Here is a 23,542-nt window from a genome sequence, read left to right as displayed (position 1 = left end):
GCTTACTATTAGTGAAACCTTAGTTTTGTGAATTTATAAACCATTTGTGTTTGCCTAACCAATCTAGGTTTATAAATCATTTGTGTAGATAAGTTGTTTAGAACATCATACAACAATATTAATTCAAGAAAAACATCAGATTGAACTTTTTTACTCTAAGATGTTTAAGCAATGATCAAGTGCATTTGTAATCGAGAATTGTGGCGATCCGGACCGATTTACATCCTGCAGGAGATACCTAATCACCAGCCATGCACAATTGCGCGGGTTGCACGTAACGACCTTTCGATTAGTCGTACCCAAAGACTAGAAGCATAATTACCCAAACCCAGGTTCACACCCCCACATGGGACCCCACATCTAGCTTGATCTTCATGTGAGTTTCAGGCTATGCTCCTACCTTTCTCCCACACACCAAGCACGAACTAACCTATTGGGCTTGTTGGATCACAATGGCAGTAAGCAACTAGGTAATATCACTTGATCAACGATTAAAACAACAAATGGGCCTTAACCAATTTAACAGAGAAGATGGAACTACAGAACTCAAGACTCCTTTCTTGATTCCATCCAAGCTTCCGTCCACCACTTTCAAAACAAGTCATTTCCTTGATATAAATATGTATGAATAATATTACCTTAGGTTGCTGAGTGCCAAAGGTACTCAGAAAGGATATGGATATCATAACTATGCTTTGCTAAGCATGGGACATTACTAATTATTTTGAATAGGTGGCAAAGATGTCCTACGATAAGGTTTGATTGTGCATAAAAGTAAGGTTTCAATCAACTCCTAGACTTAATGCATAAATGGAGAAATAACCAATACTTTGGACATGTGAATATAAATCTTTGAAAATAATAGGTCTAGATGCTTCGGGGCTTGCTTGGGGTCACAAAAATGTTAGTTCCTTCAGGAGATCCTTCAACAAAAGGAACACCTTCAACAATCTCCTCGAATCCCTAAGTTTCTTCAGATAATTCCAGGAAATCCACTTCAGGAGCTTCAGGCTCCACAATATGATGCAAGTCACACTTAGAATATGCAAAACCTTTTGAAACTGACTATACAACTTATCTTCATGATAAATTTCAAGCCAACACTAACTTACCCAAAAAGTTTAGCCCTCGAATTATTTTCTTAACTAACCTAACTTAAGTCTTTTCTTTTATTTGGAAAAGTATTATAAATAATTCCTAGTCTTAAAACCTAATCCCTATGGATTAATAAGCATTTGTGAATAATAAACATTTTTCAAAATTTTATATATTTTATAAAGGTTAAGTATTTATTTAAGTACCTTAAATAAAGGCACTAAATAAATACCTAATTTTTATTATCTTTTCCTAGTGTTTAAGAATTTTAATGCATAAGGGAAAATAAAAACACACCTAATAAAATTGGTTTCACTAATTTTGGACATTTCTACAAAATAAAATGAATTAAATATGAAAATAGAATTTAAATCTAATTTCTAAAACCCCTAAAACCATTTTCACCCGAAACCCGCTGGAAACACTTTTCTCACTCACCCCCGCCCTACCCATAGACACAGACACGCGGGCCCCATAGTCAATCACCGCTGCCTACCAAAGACCGTGGGTCTACCGGCGGGTAGAGCCGATAGCTTGCCGCCGGTGAGATCTCTCGTAATGGGGACTTGCCGTCTAGGTTCCCTAGGTGCTATCGCATTGGCTGATGGTGTTGTTGCTCAAAAAGGTGGACTGTGCAGGGGTGCTTGACAGCGGTGGCATAAGCAGGCCCGGTTCAGCCGGCGTGGTTGATGATGGCGGCGATACTCTGGCCAAGGGCTTGCTCTACAGCTTCTACAAGATCAAGACAAGTGTCCCAGACCCAAAGCTCAAGCAGAGAGGGGCAGCACCCAGGCACTCATCGTGCGGGTGACTCACGGCGGCCGGCACATAGGAAACACAACGAAGGCGACCTCACCAGTGTGGAGCTGCAGAAGTGAGGTGCGTGGAGCGTAGATGGGATGGTGGTGGAGCTATGGACGATAGGAATTTAGGCAGGACGCGGTGGTGCTCAGGGAATCGAGTTGCGGCGCGGCTTGATTCTTGTGGATGGAGAAAAAGAAAGAGATGGCAGCAGCGTCTTGGATCTTTATAGGCTAGGGAAGGCAATAAGCAGGCCAACTACGGCTTAGTGATGTGTACGCGATGTGGAGGAGTGTTGGATGGCAAGGTGGACGGTGCGTGATGGTCAGGCGATGTAAGGTGGTGGCGCCGACAAGCAGGCAGGCGAGCAGCTGACCAGAGGCGGTAACAGGGCAATGTTTTGCTTCGAAACCGGCCTGTTCATCGACGAAATCTGCACAAACCGATCAGTAGTCCATTCTGAGCCTTTAACCAAAATTGCAGATGGTTCAAACCACTACAAACCATAGATACACATTTTTTTTTTTGCAAAGATCAATGAATTTGGAGATACAGTATCTGAACTTTGGGAAACACTCGAACTCATACTGAAACCTTTGAACTTGTTCTTCAGTTAACAACCGACAGTACAAGATTCAAACTTTGAGCTCACATTTAAATACTTAAACCTCCTTTTCCTTGTACAAGAGCTACTGACATTGGTTAACCATAGACTGGAGATTCCATTTTGCATGATCTTGTCCAATGTGTTAATGTAAACTTCCTCAAAATCTTGACCCAAATTTGCCCACTCAGCAATGTTTTCAGACTTCATTCAGTTTATCAGTTAAGTTGAGAACTGCACAGCTTTCAAACTTTGAGCCTCAGTTTAAAATTGAAATCTCTCTTTTCCTTATCCAACAGCATGTCCAAAATACTCACTAGATACCCAAGATCATTTGTAGTCCAAAAACCTCCAGGGTATCTACGTGATTTTCTTCAGAAATCAAATCCGAAAATGGTCACTTGATCATATTTTCAGACTTAGGAATTCTTCCAGATTCTGTTCAAGTTGACTCTAGGCAACAACTTTGACTATGCCATTGAGGTCCTTATCACTTGAATTTCCTCTCAAACTTGATGCCATTGAATTCTAAGCACTTTCAACTCTTGATTCCTCATTTGGTCAAATTTTTCCAAATTTGAATCTTTAATTTGATTTTTTGACCACATTTGACCCAAATTTGACTTAACTCATAATACCTCCTTTTAAGACAAATTTCATCATGGACCTAATGATGGCCTTCTTTAGGTCTTAAACACATTTGGTGTTACAGCCTCTCCCCCTTAAAAGGATCTCGTATCAAGATTCCAAATGCTCGACTTCTTCTTGAGAGTGGAAAGGAAAATGTGTCATATAGCTTTCTTTTTACAACTCCATAAAAAAATTGGGGAACTGCTTTTGTACATATTATACATCTGTCCATCTAATTTCAAACATCTTCAAAAAATTAAGGATACTTGGATTCCAAGTTCTTTGCTTGTTCCCAAGTGGCCTCATCGTTGGTGTGGTTCTTTCACTGTACCTTGTAAAACTTGATACTTTAGCTGCGAGTATCTCGTGTTTTATGATACAGAATCTTATTAGGTCCTTCTTCATAGGTCAAATATGGTTCCAAGTCAAGTTCTGGATCTTCTAGAATTTCTTCAGGAACTCTTACATACTTCTTGAGTTGAGACACATGAAACACGTCACGTATAGAGGCAAGTTGGTCTGGCAATGAAAGTTTATAGGCAACAGGACCCTTTTGCTCTAAAGTTTCATATGGACCAATATACCTTGGAGCAAATTTTCCTTTGACTCCAAAATGTTGCACTTCCTTCATAGGTGATACTCGGATATATACAAAATCTCCAACTTTAAAGACCAAGGGTCATCTTCTCTTATTTGCATAACTTTTCCTATCTTGACTAGGCTATCTCCAGATGCTTATGGATCTTTTGAATCTTTGCTTCTACTTCAATAACCAAATCTGGTCCAAGGTTTGCTCTTTCTCCTACTTTTGACTAATTCAAAGGTGTTCTACACCTCCGGCCATATAAAGCTTCAAACGGTGCCATCTGAATGCTACATTGGTAGCTATTGTTATAGGAGAATTCTGCCAGAGGCAAACATTCATCCCATTTCTTTGAAAAAGTGATGACACAAGCTCTCAACATATCTTCTAATATCTGATTAACTCTTTTAGTATAACCTCCAGTTTGTGGATGATATGCCGAGCTTCTTATTAGTGTAGGACCCATTGCTTCATGTAAATGTTCCTAGAATCTAGAAACAAATTGGGAACCCCTATCAGAGGTAATGGTCTTGGGTACTTCATGTAATGACATAATCTGGTACAAGTATAACTCTGCATATTGCTTAATGATGTAGGTAGTCTTAACCGGAATGAAATGAGCTGACTTTGTAAGACGGTCAACTATAACCCAAATGGAATCATATCCTTTGGAGGTAGTAGGCAATCCTACTATAAAATCCATAGATATGTCTTCACATTTCCAAGTGGGAATTGTCAAAGGTTGCAACAAACTAGTGGATTTCTGATGTATTGCCGTAACTCTTTGACAAGTATCACATTCGGATACATACCTTGCTATTTCTCCCTTCATTCTTGTCCAACAAAATCTCTATTTCAAATGTTGATACATCTTATTGCTCCTAGGATGTATAGAAAATTTGGATAGATGTGCTTCCTCCATAATTGTTTTCATTAAGTCACTATTCTTGGGTACTACTATTCTATCCTTGAAATAGAGTGTCCCTTGAGAATCTTGAGTGAAACAAGAAATTTCACCTCTGCCCAGCCTTTCTCAAAGTATCTGCATTCCTTCATCTTCTTGTTGAACCTTCATTATCTGCTCTTTCAAGGTATCATGCAAAGTAATATTCTTGATGGTACCTTGGATTACTATTTCTAAATTCAGATCTTCAAACTCTGGACATAGAGTCTTCATGCTAGATTGAACAACCATGCAATAGCATTTAGCTTTTTTTCTTAAAGCATCGGCTACTACATTAGCCTTTCCTGGATGATAATGAATTTCCAAATTATAATCCTTAATGAGCTCCAACCACCTTCTCTGCCTAATATTCAAATCTGATTGAGTGAAGATATACTTCAAACTTTTGGGGTTCGTATAAATATGACACACACTACCCAGAAGGTAGTGTCACCTTATCTTCAAGGCATGAACCACTGTAACAAGCTCAAGATCATGAGTAAGATATTGCTCTTCATGTTGCTTCAATTGCCGAGAAGCATAAGCAATGACCCAGCCTTCTTGCATCAGTACACAACCAAGTCCTGTACCTGAAGCATCACCATAGACATCAAAGGGTTTCTCAATGTCAGGTTGAGCTAGCACTGGAGCTGTGGTTAATAACTTCTTCAGCTTTTGAAACACTTCTTCACATTTAGTTTTCCATTTAAATTTAACTGCTTTCTTTAGTATCTCAGTTATTGGCTTTGAAATCTTGGGAAAGTTTGGAATGAACCTTCTATAATATCAAGCCATTCCTAGAAAACTTCTAACTTCATGTATGGATATCGGTAGTTTCCAATTCAATATATCCTTAACTTTCCCTGGATCAACTTAAATGCCTGTATCTGACAAAACATGTCCAAGGAAAGGTACCTTCTTTAGCAAAATATTCAGACTCATTGAATTTGGCATAGAGTTGATGTTCTCGGAGCCTATTTAGAACTATGCGTAAATGCTCCGCATGTTCTTCGTCATTCTTTGAAAATACCAAGATATCATCAATGAACACCACCACAAACTTGTCTAGTTCGGGTATGAATACTGAGTTCATCAAGTACATAAAATGCGCTGGGGCTTTTGTCAATCCAAAGGACATTACCAAGTACTCATACAACCCGTACCTAGTAGAAAATGCTATTTTGGGAATATCTTTAGGATTTATTTTTATATGATGATATCCTAACCTTAAGTCAATCTTAGAGAAAACTTTTGCTCCAACCAACTGATCAAATAGCAAATTAATCCTTGGAAGTGGATACTTGTTCTTGATAGTTACCACATTAAAAGGGAGATAATACACACATAACTATGGTGGTATGATCTTTCTTTTTAACAAAGATTTCTTGGCAACCCCAAGGTGATGCACTAGGCCGAGTAAAACCCTTGTCCAACAATTCTTGTAACTGCACTTTTAATTCTGCCAACTCTTTAGGTGTACGGTCTTCTTTGAGATAGGAGCAGTACTAGGTTCTAATTCAGTGGTAAACTCTACCACTCTATCCGGTGGTAAACCAGGAAGATCTTCAGGGAAAACATCTTCAAACTCATTTACCACAGGTATGGATTCCAATGTTACTTCCCTAGTCTTCTTTACCATTTGGTCGAAGCATTGGCAGGTAGGTAATTGGATTATGAAAGGATTTCCTTGCACATCCTTTAAACCAAGTGTCCGATTGTCCACATCAATCAGAACTTTATATCGTTTCATCCAATTAACCCACAAAATGATGTCTATTCCTTGATCTTCTAAAATTAAAGGAGCAAAACCAACTTTCTTTCCATCTAAGTTTAGGGTCACATCTCAGGCTATTTGGTTGGTGTTTTGGGTGGTTCCGGTGGCTTGGATAGCATATCTTGTCCTTAAGGTGCTTATTTTCTAACTGATGATTTTCCATGAAAGCTCTACTTATGAAAATATGCAAAGCACCAGAAGCAAATTAAATGACGGTAGGATGATTGTTGATAGAAAACATACCAGCCATGCACTACTAGAAAACCCCCCCTTAGCTGCACTATAGTAGTAACGCATGCTAAAATCATCTCTACATCAGCATGTAAAGATGCTTTTTGAAAATGTGTCAGACTGTTACGATATTAGACACGCTTATAGTGTTATTAGTCATATAAAGACATTTTTTAACACGCTATTGAAGTCATCTCAAAATAACACGGAGTTAGACATGCTTTAAAGCGTCATTATCCCCTAGACACGTTGTGAAGCGTATCAAACAATTGTCTATAGCTAGGTAAAGATACTTTTCTGACTTGATTAGAAAAACGTATCGAATTGATACAAAGTTTGACATGTTTTCAATCGCGAATAGCATGTAGACAAGTCGTAAAGCGTATCAAATAACCATCAATAGGAACGTAAAGATGAATTTTGATGCGAAACGGAAATGACATATTTATTTGCAACAAGAGAACCTAATATTTGTAATCATTAAAGGATGAAGAAACGATATATTTGAATTGGTAGGAAAAAAGCAACTACCATATATCATAATATTTATAACGTTGGCAAGATATTAGAGACCTGGATGCTACAAATCATATTAAAATTAGCTATCTACAACAGAATTAAAAAAAAGGAAAAAAATGGTGGCCCCAAGGAATCGAACCGCGGCTAGCAATTTTAGAATCCTGCAACTATACCATTGAGCTAGCAACGTGTGTTCATCAAGTCTCTAAATAAAATTATATTTGACTATACAAAGCCCGCCCAGTACATCCGCCCAGGCACCCACAGGCCAAATCGGCAATCTAATCCTAGCCAATTCTCTAAACAAAATGCTACGCCAGCCCATGAGACGCCGACACCACCGGACTCGAAGTCCCTAGGAAGCCGTCGGCGCCACCGCACAGGAAGTCCCCATTCCTCAAGCATGCTGGAGGGAGGCGGCGCTCGAAAATCCCTGCTCCCAGGCATGCTGGAGGGTAGTAGCACAGCAGCGACGTTGAGGTCCACGTTCGCCCTCCTACATTTTCTCTCCCTTTGTGTGGTTCAACTCCATTGTAGCGCATGGCTGGTAAATCTTGAATCTAGTGGCTGGACCAGGGTGGCTAGCAGGGGCCATGGCCTCCCTAATATGGTGACTGGATTTGAAGACCTCTTGTGTATTGCGTTGTTTAAAAGCCTAGAGTAGTCATCAATCATCACTCAGCACCACTTTAGTTCCTCTGATCTGAAGCCCATGGCCTAAGTGTCAACGCAGGTTTGTGATGCATAATTCAAGACTTTTTGTTCACTAATATGGGCTGGTGAAGCATGAAATTGAATTTCATATTAGTCATTTCTGTTATTTCTGATTTGCGGTCTACTGTTTAAGCTGGTTAGGTGGAAGCCTTTTAAAAAAGAGAGGGAAAGACTTCATAAAACTAAATTAGAGTTTCATATTTCCAGTTGAGCTAGCGGGATTAGACCAACTAAATTAGCCTGTTTGGGCTACTTAAACCAGTCAGCCAAAAGTTCCCTGAGCAAGTTGTCTCTCTCTGTATTCTTCATAACATAAGCATCTCTGTGTTTGGTAGTAATTCAAAATTCTATAATGATTAAGGATTCTATTTGCATTTTATTTTAGGAATTAACCATCACCTAATATTCATCTCTGTCACAACTATTTACTGCAAATTAAACCAGCTGATTTATTTTATTTAAATTTTATAGCTCCTTACATAGGGTGATGGAACGAAGTTGGATGAAAAAAGCAAGACGGGAGATCGCATATGAAGATGGTGTTGAAGAATTTTTGGCTTTTTCTTACCGGGACCTTCCACATGATAGCGAGATACTATGTCCATGTAAAAATTGCAAGAATAGAATAAACCAAAGTCGTGATGAAGTTAGGACACATTTGAGGTCTGACAGTATTCTTCAAGGTTAAACTACCTGGGTTCACCATGGTGAGAATTATGACATACCATCAATTGCATTTGTTGGTGTGCCAAATATCACAATGTTTCCTGCTTCGGGTATAGTACAAGGTCGCCGGGATGGAGAGAATCAGATAGCATGCAAGAACTGCTACATGCTGCATTTGGTAGGGCTGCAGGCATGCCTCGAGGTGAAGCAGATGATTTTCAGTCAGGATTTTCAGATATGGAACATAATGCCCTAGAGGATATTGTGAATTCAGCTCAAGGTGATGATTCGGGGAGGGATCAGAATATAGATGCAAGGTTCTTGAAGGATGCAAACGTAAGGTTATACCCTGGTTGTAAATACTCAAGGCTGTCATTTTTGGGATTTTTTTATTTTTAACCTTTTTTTATTTATTTTTAACAATAACCTCAGTGGGACTTTATTTGCGCAAATAGCCCTTTTGGCCGCGCCAGACCGCCTGGCGCGGCAGGAAGCCTCTGTCGCGCCGCATGCACTGGCGCGGCGAGTCGCGGTGCCAGGTGCGCGCTAACGTGGCGGGCGCTCGCCGCGCCAGCCCGCCTGGCGCGGCAGAGCCTACACTACAGCCGCGCGCCGGCTCCCTTCCTCTTCCCTCCCTCCTTTCTTCCTCCTCCAGACCCGCCCGAGCCCGAAGCTCCTGCGCCGCCCCCCGCCACCCCACCCCCAAATCCACCCAAAATTCAGCGTTTTCGGTGGGGGGAAGTAGTGGAAATCGATCCCTGCTTCGTGTGGAAGGTATTCCCCTACTTTTTCTCGTATTTTACCGTTGCATTTGGTAGATCGGAGGATGTTTAGGTGACTTAGGGTTAGGTTGATGATTTCAATTTTGAATGAAATGCAATGGTGTTTTGTGTTAGATGATACGTAGTTCATACGCAATTGAGTCTCTGCCCGCGATATTGACGTGTAGAACTTGTTGAATGCTTCGATTTAGGTATATATTCATCCAATTGTGTGGTTTACATGACATGTATTTTTTTTATATGTTCAATTAATTAGTCTCATATTTTTGTTCCTTAATATAGTTGCTATAGTTGATATGTTTCAGTGTTTGTATTTTGTAGATGGAGTGTTTACATTTTATCGAAATGATGTATATAGCTCGTATGGATTACGTGTGTAAAGTTTATTTGTGTATTAAATTTGTGGCACTTGATGTCCAGATGAGATGACGTCGTTTGGTTGTGAATACAAGCGGCGTAGGTGGTATGTGCGTTATGTGGGCGAGTCCAATGGTGCTGGTCCCGTACCTCCTGCCCTTCCGGTACCTCTTTGTAGATGTGGCGTGCAAGCAGAGGTGAAACAATCAAGGCATCCAAAGACAGCCGGAAGAGCCTTCTATGTATGCAAGTGGACTTTTGATCCAATGCCTGCCGCACCTTGTGATTTCTTTTAGTGGATTGATGGACCCGACAAATATGATCCTAGGATCCGCCTATTCCCATATCATAGCACAGAGCTTAAACCATACCATCAGTTTAGGCGTTGGGTTCCTCCTCCACCAAACCCACCTAGGATGACTGAGGAGGAGAAGCAGGAGGCTGCTTGTAGGCGTGTGAGGGATCCTCCCATGTGCAAGTGTGGTGAGCTAAGCTTATGCGTCCTAACTTAGGGGATCCACCTAAGTTTACTCCATTCTTTCGATGCTCGCTAAAGACTCATGTAATTATATTATGAGAATATTAGTATGTCGTTTAGCTAGCAGTTATAATTTTACAGTATATTGTTCATACTTTTACTTGATGTTATTACTTTGAAGTTGGAGCAGCGTTTTCTAGTTACTTTACGTATGAGTAGTTCACGTCACCATTTTTTTGCAGGATGGGTGGCCGTTGTGTGATTTCAATGAGTATATATACGGCCCAATGGCAATGTGGCCAACGGAGGAGCAAGTGTGGGAGTTCGAGAGTGGAAAGGCACCGTGGCCATGTGTGTCCTCTCCTAGTGATAGATGCAAGTGTGGTATATTGGCAACACAAGGTGTGGTGCCTTCTGAACTTGGATATGGTTCGTTCTGTGGAAATGCACATGGCGATTACTGGGTTAGTAACTACTCGTCTCTTGTGTGTTATTAAGGTTGGAACTTGTTTCAAATTTGTAAGAATATGAAATTGTTGTTGCAGGAGGGAAGGACATGTGATTGGGAAGATTTTTCTGGTCGTTATGATTTGTTATTAAAGTTGGGTAATACATCGGAACCATGGAAGTCAAGGAAACAACATTAAATTAAAGAAAAGATTAGGAAAGAGTATGATGTGCCTATTCCTGACAACGACTTGCTTTGGGGGAAAATATATCAAGATATGGTGCATGAGACTAGAGGGGAACCTGAAAGACTTTATGCAAGGGAAACTATTATTAAGTATTGGAGGCAAAATAGATCCAAGTATCCACGACCTCTAAATGAAAATGAGAAGAGAGAAAATAGGAGGAAGTTGCAGGAGGAGAAGGAGTTGGAGAAACAAAGGTTGAGGGAGGAAAGAGATCGCTTAGGTTATGTGGTTGATCCGAATGCGAAACACCCTAAGGGTTCATGGGAAGAATATTTGCAGCAGGTTAGGGCAAGAAAGAGAAGGATTGAAATAGAAGAGTTACAACAAAAAGCGGAAGAGGCACATATGGAGACGATTAAGGCTCTTGTTGCCGATTTACCTGTTGGTAAGGTTAATCTCGATAAGAAAGGGAAGGGAGTTGTTGTTGCCGGAGATGATGATGATGATGATGATGATGATGAGTTACTATATGAAGGTGACTCGGACTAGATGAACGTATTGATGTAGCTGGATCATGTTTCTCTTTAGTTGTGAAAACTATGTTCATTTATGAGAAAACTATGTTTATGTTTATTCTGAGAACTACGATTAGTTGTCAAAAACTATTTTCATTTCTGAGAGAACTATATCGAAACGCATCAAAGTTTCCTCTCCGAACTAGTAGTCAGCGCTAGAGTGTGAAAGAAATAGTAGTAGCTTCGATCAAAATTTCTAGCATACTCGCAAGTCACGTGAGAACCAATATCACCATCAGAAGTGCTTACCTGAGATCCTGAAACTGAAAGTAGCTCTCGTCCTCGTAACCGTATATAAATAATATGATATCATCTGAGGTTGAAGAAAGCTATTTGAGCCACGTGTGCATGATGGACCACAAGTGCAAGCAAATTGGGATGCTAGTTCAGCCCTATTTTTACTCTCTTCTAGATCCGCCCTTTGCAGCGAGTACTTCCTCGTGTCAGAAAGGCAAGAAAATGGAGGCATTTGTGATGGAATAATAGTAGAAGACGAAGTACGAATGGGGCAACATCTACCCCTAACATTTGATGCACGTGTGTCTTCTTCTTATCCATGATTGCGCACCGGTTTGATCTAATCCCATTGCAGAACACTCTGTGGGCGTCTTGTTAGTACCCTCTACCTTTTGTTAAATGTAGTCAGAATTACCGGGCCTACTACTAAACATTATTCTCTATCCTAACCACGGGCTTGCCGCGCCACTCCACCTGGCGAAGCAGCAATGCGCCACTCTGCCGCGCCAATCGAAACAAAATTTCAGTAGGAGTCGCTCCTTGCCGCGCCAGGCGGAGTGGCACGGCAGGAGTGCGCTCCTGTGCCAAGAGAATCGACGTTTCAGTAGGTTTAGCCCCCGGGGGGGGCCTTGCCGCGCCACTCCGCCTGGCGCGGCAGGAGTGCGCTGCCGCGCCAAATGAACCGAAGTTTCAGTAGGTCCCCGGGGGGGCGGGGGGCCTTGCCGCGTCACGCCGCCTGGCGTGGCAGGAGTGCGCTGCCGCGCCAAATGAAACAAATTTTCAGTAGGTTTCGCCTGGGGGGGCGGGCCTTGCCGCGCCACTCCGCCTGGCGCGGCAGGAGTGCGCTGCCGCACCAAACGAAACAAATTTTCAGTAGGTTTCTGTAGGGATACGAGGTAGGCTACGCTAGCGCAAATCAAAATTTCTACCGCGTATAACCAGGAAGAACTGCCGTATAAGGATCACGGGATTACCACTCGACGCACTATTGGTGCGGAAGATGTAGATATGCGTCGGTGCAGTGAAGACGATCACGTAGTCGTACGTAGTCGAACAACGTAGTCGTACGTAGTCGATCACGTCCAGCGGCTCCTCAGCAGCTCGTCCACGTGCACAGCAAGATCGCCTCCGGTGCCGCGGCTCGTCGTCGGCTCGTCGTGGCTCGTCGGCGGCTCGTCGATAGCTCGTCCAAGTGCTGCAGGCGCAACACCTCCAAGTTATCCACACGTGCAGGGAGGAAGCGTCGCAAGCCGGATTGCTAGATCCGCGAGTTGCAACAGGCGAGGGCGTGGGAGGCGCGGCAAGTATGTTCAGCCAAAAGGTGTGAAACCCTAGGGCGCCCCCACCCCTCTATTTATAGGGGTTCCTGATGGGCCTCTGGATCCGAGGCCCATTAGTACTCCTAAACCTAATCCAACTCGGATCAGATCCGAATTGGGCTTCCAGCCCCTTAAGTGTGTGACCCTATGGGTTCGGATACGTATAGACATGGCCCGAGTACTCCTACTCGGCCCAATAGTCGGTAGCGGCCTCTAGCAAGACGTGCCAACTCCTATACGCATACGAAGATCATATCAGACGAACCATCACAACATAATATACATGCTATTCCCTTTGCCTCACGATATTTGGTCTAGCTTCAAGCCGACCGCTCTTTCTCGATCCTGTGATTCGGAATCCCTTTGTAGGTTAACTCTTAACCGTACGTAGCATGGCCATGCATTTTCGGATCCGATCACTCGAGGGGCCCAGAGATATCACTCTCAATCAGAGAGGGGCAAATCCCATCTTGATTGACCATGTCTCATAGCATGCTTCTTGACAAACCCGAAAGCTACCTTTATAACTACCCTGTTACGGCGTAGCGTTTGATAGCCCCTAAGTAGGTCGATCCACATCTAGAATACATGCGACAATCTCAGGTCTAAGGACAAAGCGTATATGTTGTTTAAAGAGAGAACTACTTCTCGTGTTGGGTCAGTCCTAACACATGTCTCCACATGTGTCCACATTATTAGTTCAACATCTCCATGTCCATGACTTGTGAAACATAGTCATCAACTAATACATGTGCTAGTCTAATATTCATGTGTGTCCTCACATGAACTCCAACCAGGGACAACTTTAGAATAACCATACAAGTAAAGAGTTTCACATACAATTCACATAATTGCAAATCAATTCAAGTAGCCTTTAATGGATATTCAATGAACACAATATACAAATCATGGATACAAGTGGAATATCATCATCTCTATGATTGCCTCTAGGGCATACCTCCAACAGTTTTGTCGGGGGGAGGCCTTGCCGCGCCACTCCGCCTGGCGCGGCAAGAGTGCGCTGCCGCGCCAAGCGAAACAAATTTTCAGTAGGTTTTGGGGGGGAGGGGTGCTAGACTTCCGCTGATAAAACTTAAATAGCTTTTTTTCTGATTTTTTTAAACTAGTTTGAACCACGAATACGCGATAGCCTACCAGTGCGAACATTTACGAAAAAATACACGAAACACAAGTAGGTCATGGAGCAAACATATAACATTGTACGGACAGAAATAAACCTAACATCCAACTTAGTCTTTTACACACGTGACAGAAATAAACCTAACAACCAACTTAGTCTTTTACACACGTGACGGTTCCAAAAGTCTTGCACACACATATAATATAAATTGCACACCTAGTGCATCACACTTGAGACATGCAACGTTCAGTGTCGTGACCACCGCTCATCCGGAGGGCTAAAAGGATCTCTTGGGCGACACTCCCTCCTTGGATGTGTGCGCAGCACATTGGCGCTGCCAACGTCGGTGTGGTCCCGGGAACGACGCCGCCGGCGTGGCATCCGGGTACGAGGTGCAGGTTCCTATGGAATAATTGGGCACAAAGCATAAAATTTGTATGACACTTCGGGAGTGAACATTAAAATCTAGAATTGAATTTGGGGAAACTTGTGAATGTACCTAGCTGGACTGTCCCTGCGTCTGAGTCACAGGTGGAGCATCGATTATGCCGGAAATCTCCAGTTCCTCACCATATGTAGGGTCGTCATCCTCGGACTGCTCATCTTCAGAGTCCTCGCTTGCCTGAGGGGATGCGGGTTCCTTGCCTCGTGATCTCCTGCTAGGACCTGCAGCAGTGGACGGTGTTGCAGCCCTGGGGGGGAGTCGCAAATGGAGTCCGACGTGATCTCGAAGAAGTACCCTGCGTTATCTCGATGGAAACCGACATGAAAGGGGCAATATACTATGCCGAGAAGCTCTTCGAGGCACTGGCTATGGCCGCACCCAACGACGACGATGAGCGCCCAAAACAGAACCCACACCCTCCAACCAAACAGCGCATCATCCCCGACGATGCCACGCTCACCAAGGAGGTTAATCTCAGGGATAGCCTTGGCAAAACCGTCAAGGTCGGGGCCAAACTGGGTGACAAATAGGAAGACGTGCTCATCACTTTCCTCTAGGCAAATGTCGATGTGTTCACATGGGAGCCATCGGACATGCCTGGGGTCCCCAGGAAGGTGATAGAGCACATACTTGCCGTGCATCCCGACGCGCGTCCCATACAACAAAAAGTGCGACGGCAAGCCCCCGAGAGGTAAGACTTCATCCTCGAGCAAGTTCGCAAGATGCTGGAGGCTAGGATCGTACAAGAAGTCCTCCACCCAGAGTGGTTGGCCAACCCAGTCATCGTGCCAAAGGTGAATGGGAAGCTCCGGATGTGCGTCGACTAAACCGACCTCAACAAGGCTTACCCGAAGTATCCTTTTCCGCTACCCCGCATTGACCAAGTTGTCAATTCCATGGAGGGGTGCGACCTCCTTTGTTTTCAAGATGCGTACTCCGGGTACCAACAGATAAGTATGGCATGGGAGGACGAGGATAAAATGGTGTTCACCACCCCGGTGGGCACATATTGTTACGAGCGTATGCCTTTCGGCCTGAAAAATGCCGATCCCACCTTTCAGCGGACTATGCACATCACGCTGAGGGACCAGCAAGGCCAGAACATCGAAGTGTATGTCGATGATATTATCGTCAAGACCTGGGACCAAGCCACGCTACTAACAAATTTGTCCGAAACATTTCATAATTTGCGAGCAACGTGCATGAAGCCCAGCCTGGAGAAATGCATGTTCAGGATCCCGTCAGGGAAGCTCTTGTGTTTCCTTGTATCCAACCGAGGAATCATAGTAAACCCGAAGAAGCTGGAGGCCATCAAATGTATGCAGCCTCCCTCCTGCCTGAAGGACGTGCAGCACCTTACCTACTGCATGACAGCTCTGGGGAGGTTCATCATGAGGCTAGGGGAGCGGGGGCTCCCTCTCTTCTAGCTACTCAAGAGACAAGGCATTTTGAATGGACCGAAGAAGCAAGCGAAGCCCTAAAGCAGTTGAAGTCGTACCTCTCAACACCGCCGATGTTGGTCGCCCCCGGAGACAAGGAGCCCTTGCTCCTATACATTGCTATGACCCCCCAAGTGGTGAGCGCAGCTCTGGTGGTCGAAAGGAAAGAGCAGGACCTACCACCTGAGGGGAGCGACAACATGACTACCGACACCCCTTTCCCGGGAACACCTGATGATGGTCCCAGGGGCACGGCTCTAGCTGAGGCCCCTCCCGGGACTACCAAAACCCAGGAGGTTGGAGAGCAAGTGGAGGGCTCTTCCGGGAGCTCACCTTCCCGAGCTCCCGGCTCTACCATCCCGAGGAGAGCTAAGAAAGTACAGCGCCTGGTGTACTTCATCACCGAAGTACTACGGGATGCGAAGGAGCGATACCACCAAGCACAGAAGATGTTGTACACCATACTGATGGCATCCCAAAAGCTAAGGCACTACTTTCAGGCGCATCTGATCACGGCGGTCACATTATATCCCCTCACCTAGATCCTCAGGAACCAGGAGGGTACCGGGTGAGCCGTGAAGTGGTACATTGAGCTGGCCATGTTCGAGCTGCAGTTCGCCCCTTGTCACGCAATCAAGAGCTAGGCTTTGGCCAACTTCATCGCCGAGTGGACTCCCGTACCTGAACTAGAAAAGGAAACCATTCCGGGGTCCATCAACACGGAAGATGGAGAGCCCTGGACATTGGAATATTGGACAAGGAACTTTGACAGGTCCCTCACCCTGCACAGCATGGGGGCTGGTGCGGTCCTCACGTCACCCACAGGGGAGGTCCTCCGCTATTCGATACTACTCGATTTTCAAGCCACCAACAACATCGCGGAGTATGAGGGCCTTCTCGTCGGACTCCGGGCGGCCACCGAATTGGGGATCCGATGGCTTCTTGTCAAAGGGGACTTGCAGCTGGTGGTCAATTACGTCTCCAAGGAGTACCAATGCGTGGACCCCCAAATGGCTGCATACATTGAGAGGTCCAGAGGATGGAGCGGCACTTTGATGGGATGGAGCTCCGAAATGTCCCCAGGAAGGACAACATGGACGCCAATGAGCTATCCAGGATCGCCTCATCCTGGGCACCTCTGCCTCCCGTGGTCTTCGAGGAATGGCTCACACGACCTACTGCTATGGTAGCCGACCATAGTGAAGGGGAAGCCCCGCCACCGAGCGGGAGGAGCCAGGCCTTGCTACAAGAGGGAAGCTCTATGCTCCCTGTGTGTTCTCAAGAACCATCGTGGATGGATGACATCCGCGGCTTTCTGAAAGAAAACATCCTTCCCGAGGATGATGCCATTGCGGGGAGGATCGCGCGATAGTCCAAACACTACGTCATGGTAGATGGGGATCTATATCGGCGCAGCACGGAGGGGGTCCTCCTAAGGTGCATATCCCAGGAAGAAGGCGGCGAGCTCCTAACTGAGGTGCACGAGGGTGAGTGCGGGAGTCACTCCTCGTCCCGCACGCTAGACGGAAAGGCCTTACGGCAAGGTTTTTACTGGCCGATAGCCCTAGAGGATGCAGCCAAACTGGTTAAGCACTGCAGGACGTGTCAATTCCATGAAAAGTAGATACATCAACTAGCATAGGCACTCAACACCATCCCCCTCTCATGGCCATTCACGGTCTGGGGGCTCGACATTTTGGGACCATTCCCAAAGCCAGTCGGAGGATACGAGTGGCTATACATCATAGTGGACAAATTCACAAAGTGGCCAGAAGTGGTGCTAGTCGTCAAAGCAAACAGAGGTTCAGCCCTGAAATTTATAAAGGACCTGGTGGCCCATTTTGGCATGCCCAATAGAATCATCACCGACAAAGGGACGTAGTTCACCAGCACCCTCTTCAGCGATTATTGTGAAGACATGAACATCAAGCTGAGTTTTGCATCCGTCTCTCACCCCAGGAGCAATGGACAAGTGGAAAGGGCCAACACAGAGGTGCTTAAAGGGCTAAAGACCAGAACTTATAATGAGCTCAAGAAGCATGGCACCGGGTGGATCGACGAGTTGCCAGAGGTGGTATGGGCCAACCGAACCACTCCTAACAGGGCCATGGGAGAAACCCCTTTCTTCCTGGTCTATGGGGTAGAGCTATCCTCCCCTCCAAGCTAACTATAGGAAGCCCGACGGTACGCACTTACGAAGAAGAAGATCAAGAGCTTATGTGCCAACAAGATGTTTTATATCTCAAAGAAGTAAGATGCAGATCGGCATTACAGGTGGCCCGGTACCAGCAGGCTCTACACCGCTACCACCAGTGACATGTCCGACCACAATAGCTCTAGGTGGGAGACCTGGTCCTGCGATGCTTCCAGTCTTGGAAAGGCAAGAACAAACTATCCCCCATGTAGGAAGGGCCTTTCTGAGTGATGGAAGTATGGTGACCAGCGGTAGTCAAGTTCATCGATAGAGATGGCATCCTAGTGCCCAACGTGTGGAACATCGAACACCTCCATAAGTTTTATCTGTACATAGTGTGGGGGTCCCATTGCTCAGGCATCAAGGACAACTACCTTGGGACGTTCATCCTCGGGATAGTTGCCCGGGGGTTCCTACCTATGTATCGTTTATCCATGTATCAGTTTAATGTTATCAGTTCATTGTTAATTCCAGTCATATGTTAGCATCTGAACATATGCCCTTTTTTAATAACAATTTTAAAAACTTTTATGCTAAATCCTCTAATCACGACAAACAAACCTCGGGACGCACCCCCTCAAGAAAAGCGTTTGTGTCCAGGATGATAGTAGCTGAGGCATCAGTGGGTCCCAACAGTCAGTGCCTAGCTCCTGGCCTGGTCCCCAGACCCCAGGCATGGCAACCACCTAGCAGCTCTCGGCCTCCACTATCCTATCTACTGGCACAAGCATAAGTACAAGAAATAGCGCCTTCCCGGGAAGAGAAAAACTAAAACAAACACCTTCTTTTATTTCATGCTTCATGCATGGCAACCTCCCACAACACAAGGAGGAAGCCAAGTGCCCTAAAAAATAAGCTTCTTTTGGAGTAGTACATAGGAAAGTACATGGTCACAGTGACCTAAAAGAAAAAATTCTACAAGGATTAAGGAAGATCTGCGGTGTAGGAACATGAAGTTCCACACCATAGAGAAGGGAAGTCCACGAGCACGGAGCACCACTTGAGGACAGAAGTGCCCCACTATAGCTCAAGATGAGAAAGAGGGTGAAGGAGACACCTCCGATCAGCAACGGCAGCAGCAGCAGACAAGGCCTCAGTCCCGTGCAGAAGGAGCGCCTCCATATCCACCATGGACGCTCTGCTCGCCCGGGAGGAAGGTGACCGGTGAGGAGCAGCCATGCCAGGCACCTGCGAGACGCGTACCGGGTATCTTTCCCTGGTGCACAACCACAGCATGCCTGACATCTCAGCCGCTGCAGGCATAGCACATCAATAACATCCCCCGTGGATGGAGATCTGAAGATGGGCCAGCCCTTTTGACCATGGCATCCACCATGGCCAGCCGGAGGTGCACGGGGACGATGGCGTCACTGCAGTCCAAGAGGAGGCTAGGGGCTGCAGCGCTGGGCTGTTCTTAAAGATCTACCGGAGGCTGGCCCTCCAATTAGAAACCCTACAAGCATCCCCCAACTCCATCTCAGCGGCTGGATCAGCGGCCTCTAGGAGAAGGAGGACGTCAAGCCCACGAAGCAGCAGAGCAACCCCACCAGGCACGCCCTCACCACCAGATAGACCCCGGGAGGCACCAAGCCGGCTAACGTGGGAGCAACAACATCCACATGAACCCTATAAAGGGTCCCTATGGGAGGTAGGCATCGATGGATGCATACCGCACCTGCTTCTGGGACAGTCTCGCCCTGGTCACGGGTGGCAGCCTTCATTGACTTCTCCACCCCTTTGGGTGGCCTACCTCATCGGCGAGGAGGTGTGAGAGCCACCACAGGGGCAATAAAACCCACAAGCAACCCTACGATGGATCCAGGGAGGGCCACCCACGAGGTCACCCAGCCACGTACCTCCCCACCTTTCAACCCAGCTCTGCTATGCTAGGTGAGAAAGGGAAATGGAGGTAGGATAGGTGCACAGACCTGAAGGTCTACACACCGCAACCCTGCTTGTTGCCAGTCCGCCGCACCTCCACCTCCGCTCCTAGAGCGCCACAACTCCCCGAGGTTGTGGTGCCCTTTCAACTCAGCTCTCCTATGCTAAGAATGGCAGGCTGCACGTAGCAGCAGCCTTTCTTTCGGCTTCCTCACTAGGTGAAGCAGCATGACAAAGATCAGGTCCGAGGCTAAAGCCACCGGATGCCCCAAGAAGAACTAAGCGGGCTACAAGTTCTATGGCGTTGGTGTGAACAAGGAAGGCAACCCTATGAGCTATTTATAGTCGAAGAGGTCACGCTACCTGATAAGGGTGACCTATTCATGAGGTAGCCATTTGACCGGAGACGGTGCATGACCCAGGGGTCCGAAGGACGCCCAAACAAGCAGTCGCTAGGTGTCGCTCGCCCTCAAAAGGCGCACAAAGTGGAGCCAGCAGTCAGATGCTTCCGCTCATGAAACGAGGACCATAGCGGGCGACGCAAGCAAGGCTGGGGCAACACGCGAGTTTTCTTGATAGGATGCACTAGCATGGGGCCATCAGGAACTGCCACCTAGCCAAGAAGTCCCCCAACTGGGACAAAGGAAAGAAAAAATCCGAATAAAGGAACAATAGCCAAATCTGGAAGCCAAAAGTAGAACTCCTGATTATTACAAAAGTGGGGAGCACACACAGTAGCCCAAAAGTTCAGGTGCCACACTTGAAGCAAGACGACGCAAAAGACAAGACAAAATAAGACATGGGCCCCGCCGAGGGCTGCTGACGTGCGGCAGCCGCCGAGGAGCCGTCGGATGCCTCGCCTGCGGAGGCCGCGGGAGCAGTGCCTAGGTCTTCTTCCCCTTCACCATCGGCCCCTTCATCAATCGGAGCTGGGGCAAACTAGCCCATCACTTCGACGACTAGGTCATGGAAGACGGCACGAGCAGCTTCCTCCTCCTCGACGGTCAGGCCCTCGCGCAGCGCCTCCACGGGCAGATCACCCGACCGAGCCCTCAGACAAGCAAGGATGTGCTCCACGATGTTCTATGCCAAGTCACGCGCTCCTTGAAGCGCTGCGGCATCCATGGCCGACCAGAACACCTCCAAGTGCTCCGCCAACCTAGTGAAGGCGGGAAGACGATGCTCCAGCCCACAGTCAACTGACAGGCTGCGCAGAGGGAACCACTCCCAGCCACCATCCGAGAGCACGTTGTGGAAGTGAAGGCCGATGGTGCGAAAGCCTTCGGCGGACGCCTGGGAGGAGAGCTGAAGCCGTTGGAGCTCCTCCATGAAGCCGTGCAAGAGAGAGAGAGAGAGAGCATGTCAGCAACCCTCTCCTTAGCCTTCTTCGCCCGCTTCTAGGCCACCGCACAGGCAGTCTCGGCCTCCCTAACCTGCCGTTGTGCATCGAGAAGTTGGGCGCTGATAGTGTTCGTAGCTCCGCCTGAATCGCCTTGTTGGCCTCCGCCCGCACCGCCACCACCTGCTGGCTGATGGCGGGCGCCTCATCCGCCTATTGGGTCATCTCGCGCTCACGGCGGTCCAGCGATTGCACGCGAGGCTCCAGGCTTCGTGCAAGAGCGTCGAGCTCGTTGGCACGATGAACCAGCTACGCCTCCTGCTCTTGGGCGGTTGTGTGGGTGGTGGCCACCGCCTGCCTATGCTCCTCACGGCACTAAAGCTGGGCGGCACGCTCTTGCAACTTGATCTCACAGACAGCCATGACCGTGTCATATGAGTCAAGCATCTAAACACACATGGTGGCCGCCTCCTCATGGGCCACCAGGTCCACCTCCTAGAGATGGGCTTGCTCCTCGCGGTGAGCAAAATCGAGCACCACAAAATGGAGCTCCTGCTCGTGCTCTTAGAGCTCTGCCACACGCCTCCCCGAAAGTTCCTCACCAGGATCCACGGCAGCCTACTGGACATCTTCAAGGGCAGACTCTAGGGTGTGTCGCACGCGGAGAAGAATGGCGGCCGGCCTATCACCACTGGTGGAACCCACCGTAGGCGGTGCAAGCGCTGGGGCGTAGATGCCACAGCGAGCTCCACCAGGGAAGCGGCGTTCGTCTCTGCCACGACAACAGCCGGGGCAGTGCCCGCCACCATCGATAGTGCACCGATAGCCCCTGTCACCTACACCGTTGCCCCCGTCAGGATGTCAGGAACCTCGGCTGCTACCACTATCACCGCCGCAGCCAGCACGATGAGCACCTCGATGGCCGGCATCGCCACAACCAGAGCTCCATGAACTCCGGCTGCTCCTGCCGCTGTTGCCGACAGAGTCCTGGGGGACCCGGCCGCCGCCACTACTCCTGTGTCATCCCACTCGGGGGAACAAAGTGGGGCAGGGGTCAGCTCGCACAACCTCTCAGTGGTGCTCATGGCCCCATCCACAGGAGACGACAACCCCACGGGTGGGGGACCACCCGCATGGGCGGATAATCGGACGGAAGGAGGCAAGGATGGCAAGACCCTCCCGCCAGATTCCCCGAGTGGGATCTGCCCTGGCGAATCACTCATGCCCATGAAGAAGAAGCGGTGTCAAAAAATGGGGGGATGAATCAAGAAAAAGAGGAGCATGAGTCAAACCTGTGCCTGGGCCCCATGTTGTGCCACCGATAAGCCAAGGCCACGACAGCCACCCTTGCCCTCGAGTGTTTGGGCAGGGCAGAGCGACCAATGGCCACACTTGATGGTCTCGCCGACAATGATTCTTGCCTCAGGGCAGGCAGAACGTGCAGAGGAGAGGGCGGCGGCAACGACAAAGGAGAAGAGCCAATCGGGACTGGAGAGGAGGGCCATCGACGCTTCCCGTCCCCTTTGGGGGCCACCATCCCTGAAGATCCATCTATTCCTCCCTCAATGCGAATGCCACCAGGGGGGCAAGCACGACGCACCACAAGTTCGTGCGCATCGGTCTCAGGAATCATCAAGAGGATAGCGTGGCACGCTTGGTCCTCACACAGGGGCACGACGCGCCCTAGCAGGATCCCCATCACTAGGTCCTACACCTTCGCGATCAGCATCAACAGCTCTGAGATCTCCATCTCGGAGAGGTTCGTGCCCACCCCCCACCGCGTGCGGGTCGAGTTGTCATCACTGGTGTAGAACCACGCCGGGCAAACCCACGCATGTAAGGGGGCAAGACGGCGGTGGAGGAAGTCCACCACCACCATGGTTGGCGTGAGCCCTGCCTGCCTCAGCTAGACAATCTGGTCCAGCACCGGCCACCATCCTTCTCCAAGGATCGACGAGGCAGACCATGTGTCAGTGACTACGACCAGAGGAGAGGCCGGGAGGCAGAGGCGCTGGTGGGACACGATGGCCTTCATGTGAAACCACCACCGCTTCCAATCTTCCCACTTATCATGGAGGATCATGGAAATGTACTCCCCCTCGCACGCAGCCTGGAGCTTGAAGATGCACACCCCCACCATGCAGGGACTGCTACCAACTG

General features: G+C 47.4%; 1 pseudogene; it reads left to right on the top strand.

The window, feature by feature from the left end:
• Window positions 1-16,042: 16,042 nt before the first annotated feature.
• LOC140222202 (uncharacterized) lies at window positions 16,043-18,647 on the top strand (annotated as a pseudogene).
• Window positions 18,648-23,542: the final 4,895 nt, after the last annotated feature.

The sequence above is a fragment of the Setaria viridis genome, chromosome 3 (genome assembly GCF_005286985.2).
Source record: "Setaria viridis chromosome 3, Setaria_viridis_v4.0, whole genome shotgun sequence".
In the NCBI taxonomy this organism is placed as follows: Eukaryota; Viridiplantae; Streptophyta; class Magnoliopsida; order Poales; family Poaceae; genus Setaria; species Setaria viridis.
Note: the sequence above shows the minus strand (reverse complement) of the source record. Positions and strands in the feature narration are given on the sequence as shown.